The sequence below is a fragment of the Manacus candei genome, unplaced genomic scaffold (assembly GCF_025592945.1).
Source record: "Manacus candei isolate 608988 ecotype Guabito, Panama unplaced genomic scaffold, ASM2559294v1 h1tg000025l, whole genome shotgun sequence".
Taxonomy (NCBI): domain Eukaryota; kingdom Metazoa; phylum Chordata; class Aves; order Passeriformes; family Pipridae; genus Manacus; species Manacus candei.
Window position 1 is genome coordinate 2,456,093 of NW_026138073.1, and position 5,720 is coordinate 2,461,812.

Here is a 5,720-nt window from a genome sequence, read left to right on the forward strand (position 1 = left end):
AACGTGAAACTCCCCCATGATCAGGTTGGTGCCCATTTCCCTGAGTTATTTCGAGTGGCTTTTCCATTTCTGCATAGCTGCAGATTTCCAGCTTTTCCTGTACAGCCCTGTAAAACACCATAATCCTGCTGCTCTCCATCCACCTTAATAACACCGTGAGATTGGTTACTAAATCTCCTTTTTGAAACAGAACACATTCCTGGCTAGTTTGATTTGCTTTCTCCTTTTCTCGATTCGATTTCTCCTCCTTTCCATTGCAGTTTTTCTTTTCTGTATGTGTGGGATAGGAGAACACTTGTTTTTCTTGAGGCCAAAACTGAGATTCACATGAAAAATCAGCAGCTCAATCTGTAAAGGCAAAATCATTTGAATTGAATTCCACATTAAAGCTGTGGAATATTACAGTAGTGGAGACAGTTTTCACATTCACAGAAATCCGTTGATAAAATGGTGTTTCGACCCATTTGCAACAATCCATTCAAAGCCCAAATGTCTTTTTTTTTCCTCCTCTTGTCCAAATCATAAACACTTGTGATTAGAACTCATGGATTGAATCTTTGGAAATAAATTATTCAGGTAACTGAGCTCCTTATCTGCTCGTGAATTCCGTGATCTGCCCAGGATTGCTGCGGGGGTATTTATTATTAAGAACTGTTAATAATATGTTAATTAACAGGCCAGACCTCTCCCTGCACTTGGCTCATGAAATTATTGAATATTCACTATTTAGTGAGGAACTGGTCACCTGAGTTACATGAGTTGCTCTTGTTTGATAACTGACAATACAGAAAAATAACTAAAAAGTAGAAAATATTTGTTTACATGGAAGTAGGGACTTGTGAAGGAAGAACGCCCCTATCTGAATGGTGTACAAAAATTATTCATAAAAATATTAATGAATATTGAATGATTAAGGGACTGGAATAAAGCCAAAACCAAACTGGTGTCTGGAATCCAAAGGGGCATATTCAGAATTTGTTTGCAGCAAGCCAAGAGCTACATTAAGAAACTATTTGAGGCTTTTTTGCAGTGTGTAACATCCCTTGTAAAATGAGTTCCTGCATATGCGAGCTCATGTGCATCCAGAGGAAAGCCAGTCCTGAGTGAATACCTCTCATTCCCTGATTTGCTGCTCCGTGACTTTTCCCAAGTAATGGCACTTTATCAGCGAGCAGCACACCAGGATGAAATCCCACCACAATCCCAGTGCCTCCTCACCTCTCAGGAGGAGCATTCCCGGGCTCTTCTGCACTGAACTGCTGTGAATCCACGTCCCTGACACAGCCCTTGGCCTCCAGGTTTTAACATTCCATCACATCCCTGTGTTTAAGTTGAATATAGAACTCACACATCTATTTTTCATCTGATTCTGCAGCACTGAGCTGGAGCTGAAGAGCCTGGAAAGGAGCAAATCTGACCTCAGGTCTCCTGCTGTTTTCTCCTGTGCTCACTCTGGGACTTCAACACAGTTACACTGCATTAATACTTGAAAAAACAGATTTGGCTGGGATTTGGTTTCCTCTTTTGGGGAGGGGGAGGGAAGCCAGTGAGTGATTGCTCTGGTAATATTTGAAAATTGCTAGAAATTAAAAAATCAAATAACTTCCCTTGAAGTGGAGTGTTTGGATTTTTCTGAGGTTTTGCAGGAAGTTCCCACTGACAGCAGCGGGTCAGAGGCTGGTCCTGGAAAATGTGTTTTATACCCCAGTGAATAACTGTGGTATCCAACTTGTGCTGGGATGAAACCCTGGCAACAGGAGTTGTCAGATATATCTAATTGAAAAGCAGGAGAAACAGTAAACAGCATTCAGGACCTCTGGGAACAATTCCTTCCCATGAACTGCAGCCAGGGAAAAATCTGTACCTGAGTTGGGTTTCAGAGCCAGTTTTCTATGGCAACTGATGGATTCAGGTGGATACCAGGACTGCACCTCTGTGAATCCCTGAGCCTGGGCACAGAGGGCACCTGGAGCCAGGGGCTGTCACAGGTCAGACCCCACAGACATTGTCACTGTGGGTGTGATGTGTCCCTGACTTAAATACATCTGAGCACTCACTCAGCAGTGTTTCTCAGCTGGGGTTTCTGATCAAGGTGCTCCATTACTCTGCAATTCCCCCTTTATTACATTTTCTACAGTCCTGGTCCTAGGTAGAATGAGATGCATTTTACCCAGAAGAGAATTTTGGGAAATAATTTTGGGAAAAATTTGGCTTCCTGAAGCAAAGTTGCATGTGTGACACAGCCCCATGTCCTGCCAGTGCCCTCCTGCTCAATCCTGACCTGCTTCCAGCCCACAGGAGAACCAGAGAGGGACTTTCTCAAGGGCATATAGGATTAGGACAACAAGGAATGGCTTTAAACTGTCGTAGGGAGTAAGTTTAGACTGGATTTTTAGGAAGGAATTGTTCCCTGTGAGGGTGGGGAGGCCCTGGCACAGGGTGCCCAGAGAAGCTGTGGCTGCCCCATCCCTGGAAGTGTCCAAGGCCAGGTTGGATGGGGCTTGGAGCAACCTGGGCTGGTGGAAGGTGTCCCTGCCCATGGCAGGACTTGGAATGAAATGATCCTTAAGGTCCCTTCCAACCCAAACCATTCTGTGATTCTATGGCCTAGATCTGTTTGACATCAAAGCAATGTTTAATTTGAAAGCAGTATTTATCCAAACTCTCACCTCTATACAACCCCTAATTGGACTTCAATTCATCTGATTAGATGCCTATTTAAGAAAAAAACCAAAAATCTAAATATTTCTGGGTCATCTACTTGTGTTCATCGACAACACTAAACGTGACCTCTACTCCTGAATGTATTTCCATGTGCTAAAATCAATATATCCAGAATCAATGCTTCCATTCAACTCTGAGCTTTAGAAATGCAGCTCAAGGTTGCAGCTGACTGAAAATTTACCTGGTTCCTTTCTTAAGTTGGTTCCACTCTGCTGTTATTTCATTTTGGCTCTGCACAAACTGCAGCTGAACATCCCAGAGCCCACATCTCCCCACCAGCCTCCACAGCCACGTTCTCCTGGAAAGGATAACAAAATCCAGGGATTCCAGCTTGTTAGAGGTTATATGCAAAAAGTTAAAGGAGTTGAATGAATAAAGATTTTTTTTCCCCCTCTTGTTCTGGATTACATGGAGCAGAAAGAGGAGCCATTTATTATTTTGTGGCTGGAATAGAGCTGGCAGCATTATCGAGGCAAGACTTAGATAACCCCCAGGAGAGATAAGCAATAAAAAGTGCCCTGCAAGCAATATTACCTCCTAAAGCACCATGGCCAGATGGATATACAGCTGAATTTCATAGAGCATCAGTGATAAATTACTTCCAATTTCATGTGTGATTTACAAATATTCTTTGGAGACTAAAGCAATGTCTTCTTATTTTAATTAACCACCATTTCCGTCTTCTCAAAATAGGGTGAAAACCTCAAGTGCATCTGATCCAAAGCCTTTCACAAAAATCTGAGCTATTAGCTCAGAGAAAGTCATAGTTATGCCTCCTTATCTTTCTCAAACTGGATTTGTTCTGGGCAAATTTTGAACAGATGGTTCCCAGTATCTAATGAATACAGCAGACCATTACAAATGGGACATGAGATACTCTTAGATAAAGCAAAAGGAGTTTGAAAGAGTGTTTCAAAATACTTCAGAAGTTCAGGAAAATGTAGAGAAATCAGACTCAGGTACAACTAATGACATGAATTAAAATAAAAAGGCATAAAATGTTTTCAATTTGAAATGAAACTCATTCAGCACATCTAATTATCCTCCCTCTTATTTGAGAGCTTTGCCAGAACTCCTGGAGTTACTGAACAGGAGCTCACTTTGTCCTTCCATTAAATACTTTTGGGGAAAATGGAAGAGTAATTTCCTTTTTTAAACAGAGTATGAATAGAGGTAGAGGGTGAAAAAAATGAAATTTGAGTCATAACAGTCTATTCTTTAAGAAATACAAAAATAAAGATTTGGTGATAAAAAAAAGGGAGCAGAACTGAGGAGAACTTCCCAGCTGCAGGAATAAAAGAGGTTTCTGAGAAGGTATTTCCAAAATGTCTGTGTGGGACTCCAGGTGCTGATGGTCAGATGGGATGGGACAGAAGTAAAGGGTGTGCTGTGACCCAGGGGTGGTGGGAAGGGTGGCTCTTGCTCTGGGACTTGTGTTATCATGGTCCAGGTGGGGATTTTCCCTAATTTGCCCCAAACTCTTTCAATCTCATCGTACATATTAGTTGTAAGAGCAGCACAAAATGAGTAAAAGACAATTGCAGGATAAAACTGTGTGTGAAGCAGCTTCTCTTTGGGCATCCTCAGGATGTGAGGACTTGCTGTTGCAAGGTGACAACAGGATTGCTCCCAACCCTGCCCGGGACACCCCAACAATCCCACCCTGTCCCTCAGAGCATTATCCAAACCCTCCTGGAGCTCTGGCAGCCTTGGGGCTGTGCCCACTGCCCTGGGGAGCCTGGGCAGTGCCAACCACCCTCTGGGGGAAGAACCTTTCCCTGAGATCCAACCTGACCCTGCCCTGGCACAGCTCCAGCCCTTCCCTGGGTGCTGTCCCTGCTCAGCCAGAGCAGAGCTGGAGCTGCCCCTCCAGAAGAAGCTGCAGATTTAAGAGGAAGGTGACAGAAGCCCCACAATCCCTGTGCTATTCCCTGCTGCCCATCACCAGGGCAGTTTGGGGTGCAGAGTTTGCTGGCACTGTTTGCTCCCCTCAGGCCCATCATTGTGCTGCTGTTTGCCTTTGATCCCTCTCTTTTTTCCTCTCTTTTATAACCCTTTTGGTGAAAGCCTGTTGAATAAGTTGAAATCAGAAGTCCCAAGCCCCTGCATGGAGTGTTGCCTTGTTGGAGAGGTCCCTCCAGGAGTCCCAGACAGCCCCAAATAAAGGGCTCGAGGCAGAGCTTAAACCATCTGTACGTGTCACTAAGTATTTGTGTAGTCTGCAAGTGACACTGGAAAACTAAAAATTCCTGCTTAGAAAAATGAATGGCAGAGATGTAGTGCATTTTTAATGACAACAGCTGTAATTTTCTAAAGACACGACTGCAAAACCTGCCACAGGGGGAAAAAAAAAAGCCAATAGTGCCCAATTTGTCATTTCCCAGCCTAAAAAGTCTTCAGATGAAAAAAAATCCCAGTCTCGTGTGTGGGATTAGAATCTCCTGTGCAAGTGTATTGACAATGAAACTGGTTTAATCAGTTAAATTATCATTTTGCAAAAAAAAGAGATAGATTTGCTTAATAACCTCCCTACTCCAGAGGAGAAAGAAGAAATTGTCAATAAAAGCAATTACAAGTTATATGAGAGAGGCAAGCACAGTACAGGAGGGGTCTGGCCTTTTTTTTTTTTTTTATTTATAATTGCAAATAATTGTCCTGCCACAAAGCAACTTCCCCTGTGTGTCAGACAACAGGTCAATACTGGGGGATCACCATTAGGATAAATACAGGCAGGTAGAAAAGAAAATCTGAGTGATTTTTCCTGGACAGGACTCTCTCTTTGTGCTGATAGGAAAGATTTTATTTGGGAGGAATTGGCTGAAGTGGCATAAAAAAAGTGATGTTTATGATCCCAGATTTCAATTACAATGGAGGCAGATTTCTTGCAGGATTTCAGGCATTACTATTAACACAAACCCTAAAAGAACTCTATTTCATGCAGTTCATAACTACTTTTTACCCAGGGAGCTGCTTCCTCAGCACGAGCTCGTGGTTCA